The 15,517-nt window shown below is 34.7% G+C and overlaps 2 long non-coding RNA genes across 2 annotated transcripts; both read right to left on the bottom strand.

Annotated features, from left to right (window-relative positions):
• Positions 1 to 709: 709 nt before the first annotated feature.
• On the bottom strand, positions 710 to 1,467 carry LOC128920522 (uncharacterized). Its single transcript, XR_008470600.1, has 3 exons — positions 1,335 to 1,467; positions 1,150 to 1,217; positions 710 to 1,073 (listed from the first exon to the last, which is right to left on the bottom strand). It is a non-coding gene; the product is annotated as an uncharacterized LOC128920522 (long non-coding RNA).
• A 6,273-nt stretch (positions 1,468 to 7,740) lies between these two features.
• On the bottom strand, positions 7,741 to 8,532 carry LOC128920526 (uncharacterized). Its single transcript, XR_008470602.1, has 3 exons — positions 8,366 to 8,532; positions 8,181 to 8,248; positions 7,741 to 8,104 (listed from the first exon to the last, which is right to left on the bottom strand). It is a non-coding gene; the product is annotated as an uncharacterized LOC128920526 (long non-coding RNA).
• Between the last annotated feature and the right edge of the window lie 6,985 nt (positions 8,533 to 15,517).

Raw genomic sequence — 15,517 nt, 5'->3', positions numbered from 1 at the left:
AGCAATAATAATGTCAGCCTCGAAATCCAGCGCAGAATCACTCTTGCTAACAGGTGCTACTATGGACTAAGTAGGCAATTGAAAAGTAAAGTCCTCTCTCGACGAACAAAAACCAAACTCTACAAGTCTCTCATCATTCCCGTCCTATTTGATGGTGCAGAAGCGTAGACGATGTCATCATCCGATGAGACGGCACTAGGAGTTGTCGAGAGAAAGGTTTTGCGGAAGATTTATGGTCCCTTAAACATTGGCAACGGCGAAAACCACAGACGATGGAACGATGAGCTGTGTGTGTTATTCGATAGACATAGTTCAGCGAATAAAAAGACAGCGGCTACGCTGGCTCGGTCATGTTGTTCGAATGAATGAAAGTGCTCCAGCTCTGAAAGTATTCGATACAGTACCCGCTGGTGGAAGCCGAGGAAGAGGGAGACCTCCACTCCGATGGAAGGACCAGGTGGAGAGGGACCTGGCTTCGCTTGGTATAACCAATTGGCGCCAAACTGTCAGAAGGAGGGTTACGTGGCGCGCAGTTGTGGACTAACCGCGTAAGCGATGTCTACGCCAGTCAAGAAGAAGAAGAATAATTATTATAGATTAATTTTAAAATATTAATATTTCTGTGCAAAGTAAACTTTTAAATTTTACAAACATTTTTGTGGCAAACATAGACAAAATTAAATATTTTACATATAAAGTTAGTATTAATTATTATATTTATATAGTAAATATTAGTAAATTCATTTGTATATAAATGCTAATTTGACAATAATATACATTTAAATAGATAAATTTTGTGCTATTGCGAACGTTCAGAATTTATATATTAACAATCATAATATTGAAAATGATAAATTGTATGTTCAGCTTAATAATTCTTACATGCACGGTTTCGGTTTCTGACACAAAGGACTACGAGTGCTTCTTCCATCATACGGCGAATCTAGTTCGAATTTGTATTGTACGATTGATGAGCGATTGGAGGATGAGATGCGATGTGTTGAGAAACTGCTGGTAGGATTCCCCGCACCCATATATGTATATACTTTATCTCCGCTTTGTTGTTCCAACTTCTGTTTATTGTTTTCACCATAAGCATTAGTTATGTTGATATTACTGCAATGTTGGTGTATATTAATGCAATCTAACCTGTTTCTATGATTCCTCGGCCTGGAGTCGCTATTGTTGTACTATCGCTCGCCGAAGCTAGCAAATATCTGAAAAGAGTAACAAAAAGATAATAAGCTTTATATGAGAGTATATTTTAACAAAATATTTTATGTTATAGTATATACATATGTAAGTAATATGTTTGATATTAAAAAAATACTCACCCATCTGCCTCCAGTGGTTGTGTTTGCATGTACGCACCAGATCGAATTTTCTCTAAAATGACCAAAATGAAGTAAAAGTAAAAGTTTGCTGCAGAAATTTGCAGATATGTATATGCATAATCTACAATAAATTAATGCCATTTTTTTTCTTCAACGTCAAATTTGATTTGTAAAGTGCTATAACTAAGCCATAAATAAAGTTATGAAAACAAAATTTGATCTTTGGATCACATTAGGCAGGTGAATATTTGGATAAATTTTTTTTTGGGAAAGTGAGCGTGGCCGCGCCCATTTATGTTTTTTGTGCATATCTCATAAACTGCTAAAGCTACATCAACCAAGTTTTCTGAAGTCATCTCCTTTAAGCACTTGATTATACAGCATGGGTATCGGATTATAACCACGCCCACCCCCCATACAAATGTAATGTTGAAAAATCCTAAAAGTAAGGAAAAACACCAGAAACCCTAAATTTTATCGTAAATATGGTACGGAAAAGCTGAATTAAACTTGGCATAAAAAGTGGACAATGGGCGTGGGTTAAAAACGATATCTCAGGAACTAATCAACCAATTCCAACGAAATTAGGTTCACAATTTTTTTTTGCCTCCCAATACTACAGCTTGAAAATTGGTGAAGTCGGTTTACAATATTAACATCGGCGGTGTAAAATCGCCGAAATCGGACTATAACCTTTCAAGGCCCCAGATGTAGAACATGAGTTCCTCAGTGTTTTTGGCTAATTCGGTAAATCTCTCAGATACGAACATAGCAACATTTTTTGTTAAATATCTGATAATAAAGTCTTATTAACAATCTGTATATATACAGAGGCGGACATAATTATTCACACATCGTTCAGTTTTCCACAAAAACAGTTTTATCTTGGAAATCATAAAAACTAGCTTATAGGTTTGTTCTAAGGAAATCTTTATTCATATCTTAGGTATTTAAAAATAACAAAAATTTAATAAATTTACTTTCCATTTTAAATAAATATACCAAAATTGCATATTACTTCATTTATGCAAGGGACAAAATTATTCACACACTCTTGTTTAACAAGAAATGTAATAATATAATAAAAAAAATAATATATGGTTTGCAATCCGTTTGTTTCAATACATCTTTACGCATATTTTGCATGAAGTAAATTAACTTTTTTGTCACACTTGGTCCTATATTTTGCCATTCTCACTGAAGAACTTCTCATAGTTGAGATTTGCTGGTAATATTTTGCTTACTGAGACCCGTATTATGCCTTCTGACTGAAAAATATTGAATTTACTCTCGTCGCTAAAGAGAATGTTGCTCCAGAACTCAGATGGTTTATCCTTGTATGCTTTTGCGAAGTCTACCCTCTTTTTTATTAGCATTGCTGGCGGGAGGTTTCTTTTCGCACTATTCGTGAACTGTAACCAGCACGATGCAAGGTCCTGTGTACAGTTTTTACGTGAATATTTTTCCCAATTTCTTCACGAACTTCTGCTGTCACCTGAGTAACAGCCCTATTCTGTGCACTTTACAAATTCAACAAATTTCTAATTTGTAAAAAATTGAAATTTATCATGCATTTCGCATTCTGTGTCTAAAATAAAAAGCTCTTTTCTTTATAAGTTGTTAAGAAGTAAAATGCTCTTGACAAATAAAATATCTGGCTGTGGATAGTTGTGAAAGAGAATTTGTTGCAATGGAGATATTTTACTTTTGTCGTTAATTTTATATATTTAATTGCCTTTTATTTTATCAAAACTGTCACAGAATACCAAAAAAGTTCTTACTTGATAAAAATCTGAAAAAATATTAAACGTTTTTGTTATTTTGTCAAGTGCACAGAATAGGGCTGTAAATGTAATTTTAGGATTTTTTTAGTTTTCTTACAATTTGCCGTTTTTCAGCGTTGGTCAGCTTGCGGGGTCTACCGGTATGAGTACGACTTTGAAGGTATTCTTTCCCTTCAACACGCTTTATGATGCTGTAAATAGTATATCTGCTTCTATTTACATGTTTACTTATTTCGCCACTTGACATATTTTGATTATGTAAATTTAAAATAATTTTTATTACTTCTGCGGTAGTTTCTTTTAATTTTCGACCCATTTTAAATAATGACAACTCACTTGCACAAATAACAATACCGAATGTTGGAAATTCAATGTAAAATTATAAATTTCGAGTGTAGCATTCATAGTAGTACATTTCCAAATGCTTCCGTTACATTTTATTACTAAAATGTTTGATTTAAATATCATGACTTTGAGTTGTGTGAATAATTTTGTCCCTTGCTTAAATGGAGTAATATGCATTTTTGGTATATTTATTTAAAATGGAAAGTCAATTTATTAAATTATTGTTATTTTTAAATACCTAAGATATGAATAAATATTTCCTTAGCAGAAACCTATTAGCTAGTTTTTATGATTTCCAAGATAAAACTGTTTTTGTGGAAAACTGAACGATGTGTGAATAATTATGTCCGCCTCTGTATGTGGGTTTCCATTAAAAACGCGACATTTTATTCTTTATTCTAATTAAGTTTATTTCAATTGTGTTGTTGTGTTGTGCACCTGGCGGCGAGACCGCCTTTGACATACTTCACTTAACAACTAAAAGCTTACATGCTATTACAAATGGCTGATCTATCGGCTTCGCTGGGGCCAGAAATATGGTTGTCTGTAGAACCAGATTCCAGCACAAGAAAATTCATCAAGCAACATGGCTGTCCCTTGATCGAAACACGCGCAATCAAATCGATCACGTTGTGATAGACGGAAGACATGTCTCCAGTGTTTTAGACGTGCGTACGATCAGCCTCAGGTCGTTTGGCGATGTTTCGTCATGGAGGCTGAATTTTCCGACTGTTGTGCCAAAGGCACCTTCTTTACCCACCCTGGCGTTAAAATCGCCAAGCACGATTTTGACATCGTGGCGGGGGCAGCGCTCATAGGTGCATTCTAGGCGCTCATAGAAAGCGTCTTTGGTCACATCGTCCTTCTCTTCCGTTGGGTCCGGACATTCCAGGTGCATGCCCTTAAATCTTTATCCTTAAAACGTTTGCAGGGGTCGTCATCAAAAGGGCGGTGTCTCATCCGAGGCTCTGTGTTTGTTTTCATTGGGGAGATTTTTTTATGTGGTGGGTCCCAAGCCCTACGCACAACCGCAGAAGCGGGCTTCGCCTTCTCACTTTAGCTCGCCTCCAAACGGATGTCTGTTAACTACCCAGGGGGATACTTGTTCTAAAACCGGAAGTCGTGAGCTGCTTGAGTCATATGCAAAAGAATCGTTCCTGGCCACTCCCAAATGAATGGCAATCAGAAACTTTCCTCACTTGCGTGAACTTCTACATATGACCCCATCCCCCAACTTGCTTTATAAACTGCTTTATAAATGAAATTTTAAATGAAATGCTTTACTAAATATGCTTTAAACTGTCATTCTAGATAGACCTTTCGGTACATCTACTATGTTACGACTTATCTTACCTTAATAGTAAGAGCGACGGGCGATGTGTGCATATTCTACAGCTAAAATCAAATTCACAATATTTAAAATTTTACTTCAAATCCACCTTCACTAAAAATATTTCAAAATTAGATCCGTTTAAATATATTTATTGTAACCCATCTCTACATATTCTGATATACATCCTATTAAAAGTATAGACAATTCTTATTCTAATAAAATATTCTGATACCGACGGTATATAAACTGAAAAACAAACTTAAGTAAGGTTCATCGTGGATTATTAATTATAAGACAGGTTCCTCTGAATAGACTAAAATACCGCCAATTTTTTTAAGTTTCAAGAACATAACTATTACTACCTTAGTGTTAACAATTACATTTTAAATAATAGGGTATCTAATCCTAGTTTATATCTGAAATTTACAAGCTTCAAAATTATATTATATAAAAATTATTAAATTTAAAATTTCAACTAATAAATTTAATTTTATTTTAAAATCAATCATTTTAACTATATTATTGAACAAATTTTATTCACATTATTTGTGTAACCGCGGCTGCTGGCACAAATTTAGCCAATACTCTATGAAATTACTATTTCCAAGTTTCCTTGATTAATAAAGCTCTTAATTTACCCTTCCACGTAAAGACAAGTCACTTTATACATATATAAATACGGCCAGGTGTTATAAATTATAGGTATTCTTTTTCCTAGAGAAACAAGCCATAACATTCAAATAACAAATAAATTAAAGTCACTCTCTATTATAAATAAATGAAGGTAAAATAAAATAAAAAACCTTAAGCTCTCTCAAAGTATTTTTGACTCTTTAAAGAAGTAATATATCTTCTGAAGAAGATTTGGCATGGGGATAGTCTGACCAACCTGATCTTCTGTATGTATATCTAAATATTTGGCATATGCACCTGTTATGCGATTATAGCCAAATCTATTTTAGCGCGCCATTCATCTCTCCTTTATGCCATGTGGCGCCAATTGGAAACACCAATAGAAACCTGGTCACTTTCCACCTGATTATTCCAATGGAGTGGAGGGTTCCCTGTCCCTCTGATCCCACCAGCGGGTACTGCATCGAACACATTCCAAGCTGGAGCGTTTTCTTTTCGAACTAAAGGACCTAGCCAGCGTAGTCGCTGTCTTTTTATTCGCTGCCGTCGAATAACTTATACAGCTCGTCGTTCCATCGTCAGCGCTATTCACCGTTGCCAATGTTCAGGGAACTATAAATCTTGCGCAAAACTTTTCTCTCGAAACTCCTAGTACAGTCTCATCGGAAGTTGACAACGTCCATGCTTCTGTACCATAAAGCAAAGCGGGAATGATAAGGGACTTGTGGAGTTTGGTTGTGATTTGTCAAAAGATGACTTTAAAATTCAATTGTCCACTCAGTCCAAAGTAAGACCTGTTGGCGATTCTGGGTGGGATAGCGAGGCTGATATTTTTTGGTTTTGTGAATGTTGATGGTGGCTGGGGATGGGTAAGGAGTCATGTTCAGAGGTTTACTAATGAAAGTTTCAAGACTCAAACAGCTCACGACCTCCGATCCGGATGTAATGATGAATAGTATTTCCCCTGGTCACTAAATATCTCCCCTGGCAGTTATTTTGCCATGGGAAATACGACAGGGGAGAGACTTTTCGTGAAAAATTTAATTGTTTCAATTGACTGAATTATTTTTTGGGTTAATTATTTATCTCACTTTAATTATCACATAATTAATAATTTAGGACAATAAAGGCAAATTAATTAAATTAATAGAATACGTTTTATGAATTGCCAGGGGAGAGACAAAATCAGTTAGCGAATCCAGTACACCGCACAATCGCTCCACAATAACTAAATTACACCGCTCAAACGGATTTCGCGTTTAGTATTGCTATCGTGCGACTTCTTCAATCTATTGCTGGAAAAAATAATACGAGCTGCAGAGCTAAATAAAGAAGGTACAATCTTCTATAAGAGTGTACAGCTGCTGGCGAACGCCGATGATATTCATATCATCGGAAACAACAACCGCGCCGTTTGTTCTGCTTTTCCCAGACTTGATAAGGAAGCGAAGCGTGTGTCTGGTGGTGAATGAGGACCAGACGAAATATCTCCTGTCGTCAAACAAACAGTCAGCCCATTCGCGTATTGGCTGCCACGTCACTGTTGACGGTCATAACTTTGAAGTTGTAGATAATTTCGTCTATCTGGGAACCAGCATTAACAGCAATAATAATGTCAGCCTCGAAATCCAGCGCAGAATCACTCTTGCTAACAGGTGCTACTATGGACTAAGTAGGCAATTGAAAAGTAAAGTCCTCTCTCGACGAACAAAAACCAAACTCTACAAGTCTCTCATCATTCCCGTCCTATTTGATGGTGCAGAAGCGTAGACGATGTCATCATCCGATGAGACGGCACTAGGAGTTGTCGAGAGAAAGGTTTTGCGGAAGATTTATGGTCCCTTAAACATTGGCAACGGCGAAAACCACAGACGATGGAACGATGAGCTGTGTGTGTTATTCGATAGACATAGTTCAGCGAATAAAAAGACAGCGGCTACGCTGGCTCGGTCATGTTGTTCGAATGAATGAAAGTGCTCCAGCTCTGAAAGTATTCGATACAGTACCCGCTGGTGGAAGCCGAGGAAGAGGGAGACCTCCACTCCGATGGAAGGACCAGGTGGAGAGGGACCTGGCTTCGCTTGGTATAACCAATTGGCGCCAAACTGTCAGAAGGAGGGTTACGTGGCGCGCAGTTGTGGACTAACCGCGTAAGCGATGTCTACGCCAGTCAAGAAGAAGAAGAATAATTATTATAGATTAATTTTAAAATATTAATATTTCAGTGCAAAGTAAACTTTTAAATTTTACAAACATTTTTGTGGCAAACATAGACAAAATTAAATATTTTACATATAAAGTTAGTATTAATTATTATATTTATATAGTAAATATTAGTAAATTCATTTGTATATAAATGCTAATTTGACAATAATATACATTTAAATAGATAAATTTTGTGCTATTGCGAACGTTCAGAATTTATATATTAACAATCATAATATTGAAAATGATAAATTGTATGTTCAGCTTAATAATTCTTACATGCACGGTTTCGGTTTCTGACACAAAGGACTACGAGTGCTTCTTCCATCATACGGCGAATCTAGTTCGAATTTGTATTGTACGATTGATGAGCGATTGGAGGATGAGATGCGATGTGTTGAGAAACTGCTGGTAGGATTCCCCGCACCCATATATGTATATACTTTATCTCCGCTTTGTTGTTCCAACTTCTGTTTATTGTTTTCACCATAAGCATTAGTTATGTTGATATTACTGCAATGTTGGTGTATATTAATGCAATCTAACCTGTTTCTATGATTCCTCGGCCTGGAGTCGCTATTGTTGTACTATCGCTCGCCGAAGCTAGCAAATATCTGAAAAGAGTAACAAAAAGATAATAAGCTTTATATGAACGTATATTTTAACAAAATATTTTATGTTATAGTATATACATATGTAAGTAATATGTTTGATATTAAAAAAATACTCACCCATCTGCCTCCAGTGGTTGTGTTTGCATGTACGCACCAGATCGAATTTTCTCTAAAATGACCAAAATGAAGTAAAAGTAAAAGTTTGCTGCAGAAATTTGCAGATATGTATATGCATAATCTACAATAAATTAATGCCATTTTTTTTCTTCAACGTCAAATTTGCTTTGTAAAGTGCTATAACTAAGCCATAAATAAAGTTATGAAAACAAAATTTGATCTTTGGATCACATTAGGCAGGTGAATATTTGGATAAATTTTTTTTTGGGAAAGTGAGCGTGGCCGCGCCCATTTATGTTTTTTGTGCATATCTCATAAACTGCTAAAGCTATATCAACCAAGTTTTCTGAAGTCATCTCCTTTAAGCACTTGATTATACAGCATGGGTATCGGATTATAACCACGCCCACCCCCCATACAAATGTAATGTTGAAAAATCCTAAAAGTAAGGAAAAACACCAGAAACCCTAAATTTTATCGTAAATATGGTACGGAAAAGCTGAATTAAACTTGGCATAAAAAGTGGACAATGGGCGTGGGTTAAAAACGATATCTCAGGAACTAATCAACCAATTCCAACGAAATTAGGTTCACAATTTTTTTTTGCCTCCCAATACTACAGCTTGAAAATTGGTGAAGTCGGTTTACAATATTAACATCGGCGGTGTAAAATCGCCGAAATCGGACTATAACCTTTCAAGGCCCCAGATGTAGAACATGAGTTCCTCAGTGTTTTTGGCTAATTCGGTAAATCTCTCAGATACGAACATAGCAACATTTTTTGTTAAATATCTGATAATAAAGTCTTATTAACAATCTGTATATATACAGAGGCGGACATAATTATTCACACATCGTTCAGTTTTCCACAAAAACAGTTTTATCTTGGAAATCATAAAAACTAGCTTATAGGTTTGTTCTAAGGAAATCTTTATTCATATCTTAGGTATTTAAAAATAACAAAAATTTAATAAATTTACTTTCCATTTTAAATAAATATACCAAAATTGCATATTACTTCATTTATGCAAGGGACAAAATTATTCACACACTCTTGTTTAACAAGAAATGTAATAATATAATAAAAAAAATAATATATGGTTTGCAATCCGTTTGTTTCAATACATCTTTACGCATTTTTTGCATGAAGTAAATTAACTTTTTTGTCACACTTGGTCCTATATTTTGCCATTCTCACTGAAGAACTTCTCATAGTTGAGATTTGCTGGTAATATTTTGCTTACTGAGACCCGTATTATGCCTTCTGACTGAAAAATATTGAATTTACTCTCGTCGCTAAAGAGAATGTTGCTCCAGAACTCAGATGGTTTATCCTTGTATGCTTTTGTGAAGTCTACCCTCTTTTTTATTAGCATTGCTGGCGGGAGGTTTCTTTTCGCACTATTCGTGAACTGTAACCAGCACGATGCAAGGTCCTGTGTACAGTTTTTACGTGAATATTTTTCCCAATTTCTTCACGAACTTCTGCTGTCACCTGAGTAACATCCCTATTCTGTGCACTTTACAAATTCAACAAATTTCTAATTTGTAAAAAATTGAAATTTATCATGCATTTCGTATTCTGTGTCTAAAATAAAAAGCTCTTTTCTTTATAAGTTGTTAAGAAGTAAAATGCTCTTGACAAATAAAATATCTGGCTGTGGATAGTTGTGAAAGAGAATTTGTTGCAATGGAGATATTTTACTTTTGTCGTTAATTTTATATAAAGAGGAAAAATATGAACATGTGGATGGCTCGCGTTACTGAGCCGTTTTTATAGTATATTAATAAGTTCATTTTTCCGTTTTTTGTATAAAAAAATGAGGATAATGAGGGTAACATTGAAATTGTTTTCTATATATTGTATGCGATTACAGCTTAGCAAATTTTTGCCAACAAAGAACAAAGTTTAGATTTCGTAGTCCCCAAGGAACTTTTCTGAAGCTAAACATAACAACCAACTAAATCAAAATTGCCTTTTATTTTATCAAAACTGTCACAGAATACCAAAAAAGTTCTTACTTGATAAAAATCTGAAAAAATATTAAACGTTTTTGTTATTTTGTCAAGTGCACAGAATAGGGCTGTAAATGTAATTTTAGGATTTTTTTAGTTTTCTTACAATTTGCCGTTTTTCAGCGTTGGTCAGCTTGCGGGGTCTACCGGTATGAGTACGACTTTGAAGGTTTTCTTTCCCTTCAACACGCTTTATGATGCTGTAAATAGTATATCTGCTTCTATTTACATGTTTACTTATTTCGCCACTTGACATATTTTGATTATGTAAATTTAAAATAATTTTTATTACTTCTGCGGTAGTTTCTTTTAATTTTCGACCCATTTTAAATAATGACAACTCACTTGCACAAATAACAATACCGAATGTTGGAAATTCAATGTAAAATTATAAATTTCGAGTGTAGCATTCATAGTAGTACATTTCCAAATGCTTCCGTTACATTTTATTACTAAAATGTTTGATTTAAATATCATGACTTTGAGTTGTGTGAATAATTTTGTCCCTTGCTTAAATGGAGTAATATGCATTTTTGGTATATTTATTTAAAATGGAAAGTCAATTTATTAAATTATTGTTATTTTTAAATACCTAAGATATGAATAAATATTTCCTTAGCAGAAACCTATTAGCTAGTTTTTATGATTTCCAAGATAAAACTGTTTTTGTGGAAAACTGAACGATGTGTGAATAATTATGTCCGCCTCTGTATGTGGGTTTCCATTAAAAACGCGACATTTTATTCTTTATTCTAATTAAGTTTATTTCAATTGTGTTGTTGTGTTGTGCACCTGGCGGCGAGACCGCCTTTGACATACTTCACTTAACAAATAAAAGCTTACATGCTATTACAAATGGCTGATCTATCGGCTTCGCTGGGGCCAGAAATATGGTTGTCTGTAGAACCAGATTCCAGCACAAGAAAATTCATCAAGCAACATGGCTGTCCCTTGATCGAAACACGCGCAATCAAATCGATCACGTTGTGATAGACGGAAGACATGTCTCCAGTGTTTTAGACGTGCGTACGATCAGCCTCAGGTCGTTTGGCGATGTTTCGTCATGGAGGCTGAATTTTCCGACTGTTGTGCCAAAGGCACCTTCTTTACCCACCCTGGCGTTAAAATCGCCAAGCACGATTTTGACATCGTGGCGGGGGCAGCGCTCATAGGTGCATTCTAGGCGCTCATAGAAAGCGTCTTTGGTCACATCGTCCTTCTCTTCCGTTGGGTCCGGACATTCCAGGTGCATGCCCTTAAATCTTTATCCTTAAAACGTTTGCAGGGGTCGTCATCAAAAGGGCGGTGTCTCATCCGAGGCTCTGTGTTTGTTTTCATTGGGGAGATTTTTTTATGTGGTGGGTCCCAAGCCCTACGCACAACCGCAGAAGCGGGCTTCGCCTTCTCACTTTAGCTCGCCTCCAAACGGATGTCTGTTAACTACCCAGGGGGATACTTGTTCTAAAACCGGAAGTCGTGAGCTGCTTGAGTCATATGCAAAAGAATCGTTCCTGGCCACTCCCAAATGAATGGCAATCAGAAACTTTCCTCACTTGCGTGAACTTCTACATATGACCCCATCCCCCAACTTGCTTTATAAACTGCTTTATAAATGAAATTTTAAATGAAATGCTTTACTAAATATGCTTTAAACTGTCATTCTAGATAGACCTTTCGGTACATCTACTATGTTACGACTTATCTTACCTTAATAGTAAGAGCGACGGGCGATGTGTGCATATTCTACAGCTAAAATCAAATTCACAATATTTAAAATTTTACTTCAAATCCACCTTCACTAAAAATATTTCAAAATTAGATCCGTTTAAATATATTTATTGTAACCCATCTCTACATATTCTGATATACATCCTATTAAAAGTATAGACAATTCTTATTCTAATAAAATATTCTGATACCGACGGTATATAAACTGAAAAACAAACTTAAGTAAGGTTCATCGTGGATTATTAATTACAAGACAGGTTCCTCTGAATAGACTAAAATACCGCCAATTTTTTTAAGTTTCAAGAACATAACTATTACTACCTTAGTGTTAACAATTACATTTTAAATAATAGGGTATCTAATCCTAGTTTATATCTGAAATTTACAAGCTTCAAAATTATATTATATAAAAATTATTAAATTTAAAATTTCACCTAATAAATTTAATTTTATTTTAAAATCAATCATTTTAACTATATTATTGAACAAATTTTATTCACATTATTTGTGTAACCGCGGCTGCTGGCACAAATTTAGCCAATACTCTATGAAATTACTATTTCAAAGTTTCCTTGATTAATAAAGCTATTTACTGAGACTATATTTAAAATTTACTTATTATTAAAATAAATAAAAATACACGCAAAACGTACATATAAAATAAATCAATAATAAAATTCAAAGCCAAAATAAAACTTTAATATTAATTTTATTTCAACTATACAACTCTATTATTAACAAATTAAACCAAATTTAAATAATTAATTTTAAGTATAATCCAAATAAAATAAAATAACATAGAGATAAAATAAGTTAGTATGCCGAGCTGCATCAGTCGTTATCCCCTAAGTAATTAAACGTTTTTCATTGAAAAAAATTAGATAAAAACAGCCTATTATAAAAAAACCATTTTCATCAAATTCAACTATTAACAAGTAAGGAAAGGCTATGTTCGGGTGCAACCGAACATTTTATACTCTCGAAATTTATTGAAGAAATTTAACCAATACATATATGCGGAATAAAGCTCACCGTATTTTTGAAAAACCTATAATTAGGTATACGGGAGCTAGGAGAAGATACTTTTGAAAAACCTACAATGAGGTATATGGACATGTTATGACCCGGTTTTAGTAATTTTGGAACAGAGACACACTATTAGAAGAAAACAATTTCCTCTGAATTAAATTGAGATATCTGAAAGATTTACCCATATTTTCGGTTAAAATTTATCCTTAGGCGCTGAGTTCAACATGTTCGATATCTGGGGCCTTGAAAAGTTATGGTCCGTTTTCGACAATTTTTTCACAAGTGAAGCCAGATATGATATGCACTAATTGTGTAAAGTTTTATTCCGTTATCTTCATTGGTTCCTTATGTTTACATTATAAAGTGAAGGAATAAGATGGATTTCAAAATTGAGTTATAAGGAAAGTAGTAGTGGTTATATACCGAATTTCATTCGAATCGGTCGAGTAGTTCCTGAGATATGGTTTTTGACCCATAAGTGGGCGATGTCACGCCCATTTTCCATTTTGTAAAAAAATCTGAGTACAGCTCACTTCTACTATTTCTTCTGAAAAATTTAGTGTTTCTGACGTTTCTCGTTAGTTAGTTAACCCACTTTTAGTAATTTTCAACATAACCTTTGTATGGGAGGTGGGCGTGGTTATTATCCGATTTTAACTATATTTCATTCGAATCGGTCGAGTAGTTCCTGAGATATGGTTTTTGACCCATAAGTGGGCGATGTCACGCCCATTTTCCATTTTGTAAAAAAATCTGAGTACAGCTCACTTCTACTATTTCTTCTGAAAAATTTAGTGTTTCTGACGTTTCTCGTTAGTTAGTTAACCCACTTTTAGTAATTTTCAACATAACCTTTGTATGGGAGGTGGGCGTGGTTATTATCCGATTTTAACTATTTTCATGGTGTGCGGTGGAGTATGTAAGAGACCCGACTGCAGAAAGTTTGGTTTATATAGCTTTATTAGTTTGCGAGTTAAATACAAATAACCGATTTATGGGCGGGGCCACGCCCACTTCCAAAAAAAAATTACATCCAAATATGCCCCCTCCTAGTGCAATCCTTCATTCCAAATTTTATGTGGGCGTGGCAATGGTCCGATTCTGCCCATTTTCGAACTTGATCTTCTTATGGTGCCAATGAATATTTGCGCCAAGTTTCGTCAAGATATCTTAATTTTTACTCAAGTTACAGCTTGCACAGACGGACGGACGGACAGACATCCGGATTTCAAATCTACTCGTCATCCTGATCACTTTGGTATATATGACTCTATATATAACTCTTTTAGTTTTAGGTGCTACAAACAACCGTTATGTGAACAAAACTATAACACTCTCGTAGCAACTTTTGTTGAGAGAGAGAGAGAGTATAAAAATTAGTTTAATATAACTCATTTTATTTTATTTGAAGATATAATTCTTATTAAATAACAAAAAAAAAATTAATAAATGAAATAATAATTAAATAAAATAATAAAAAATTATCATATCTATAACAAGTAAGGAAGGGCTAAGTTCTTAATTTTATACTCTCGCAATTTATTGATGTAATTTTATAAAGATAACACAATTCGACCCATACATTCGGTATAATGGGGACTGTTGGGTCACCTAAAGTTGAACCCTGTACTTTATTATCTATTATTCAGTTACTTTATATTTAACTACTCATATCTTTATAAGAGCATACATACTCTCAATTGTTTTAACAAACATATGTACATACTAAAGTTAATTTGGATGCTCCTGCATCACACATTGTATATACACACATGTCTACATATGTACGCACCAACATAATAGCGAGAGTGCTTTTTGTCATCTCCTTTGCGCAACTCCTTCGCATGTACAGGTACATGCATGCCAAATATTAGCATAAGTAAAATCATTATACCTAATTACATTAAATAATACAGTCTATTGCTGACCACCAAGGCGGCGTGTCTTTCTTTGTTCCGTCATCTTCAGTTTAATTGCACAGCCCAAACTAAAATTTAATATTGGGTGAAATTTAACTTAATTTAAATTTTTGTACGCGACTATTTAACAATAAATCTAACGTCATTTGTGCTCTTGGTGGTCATCATAACACTCGCCACACTAGTCTACGTCATCATTATCGCTAGAGGATCGCATCATTGGAAAACCTATTTGGATTGTTCTTCGCATCAAGTTGCAGAATCTTGGATAAAGGTCATTGCGGTAATACGGTTTTTCTCGCTACCGCTATTCTGCCATCGTTGCTGTTCGCTGTCATCGTTGCTGCTCGCTGTTTAACTGCTGGCTATTTAGCTTTCAATATCGTTTGATACGCTATTACATCGCTTGTAGCTGATCACACATCACACTTCATCTCTGCCGCTGCACTTACTGTTTTTT

The sequence above is a fragment of the Zeugodacus cucurbitae genome, chromosome 3 (assembly GCF_028554725.1).
Source record: "Zeugodacus cucurbitae isolate PBARC_wt_2022May chromosome 3, idZeuCucr1.2, whole genome shotgun sequence".
Lineage (NCBI taxonomy): Eukaryota > Metazoa > Arthropoda > Insecta > Diptera > Tephritidae > Zeugodacus > Zeugodacus cucurbitae.
Note: the sequence above shows the minus strand (reverse complement) of the source record. Positions and strands in the feature narration are given on the sequence as shown.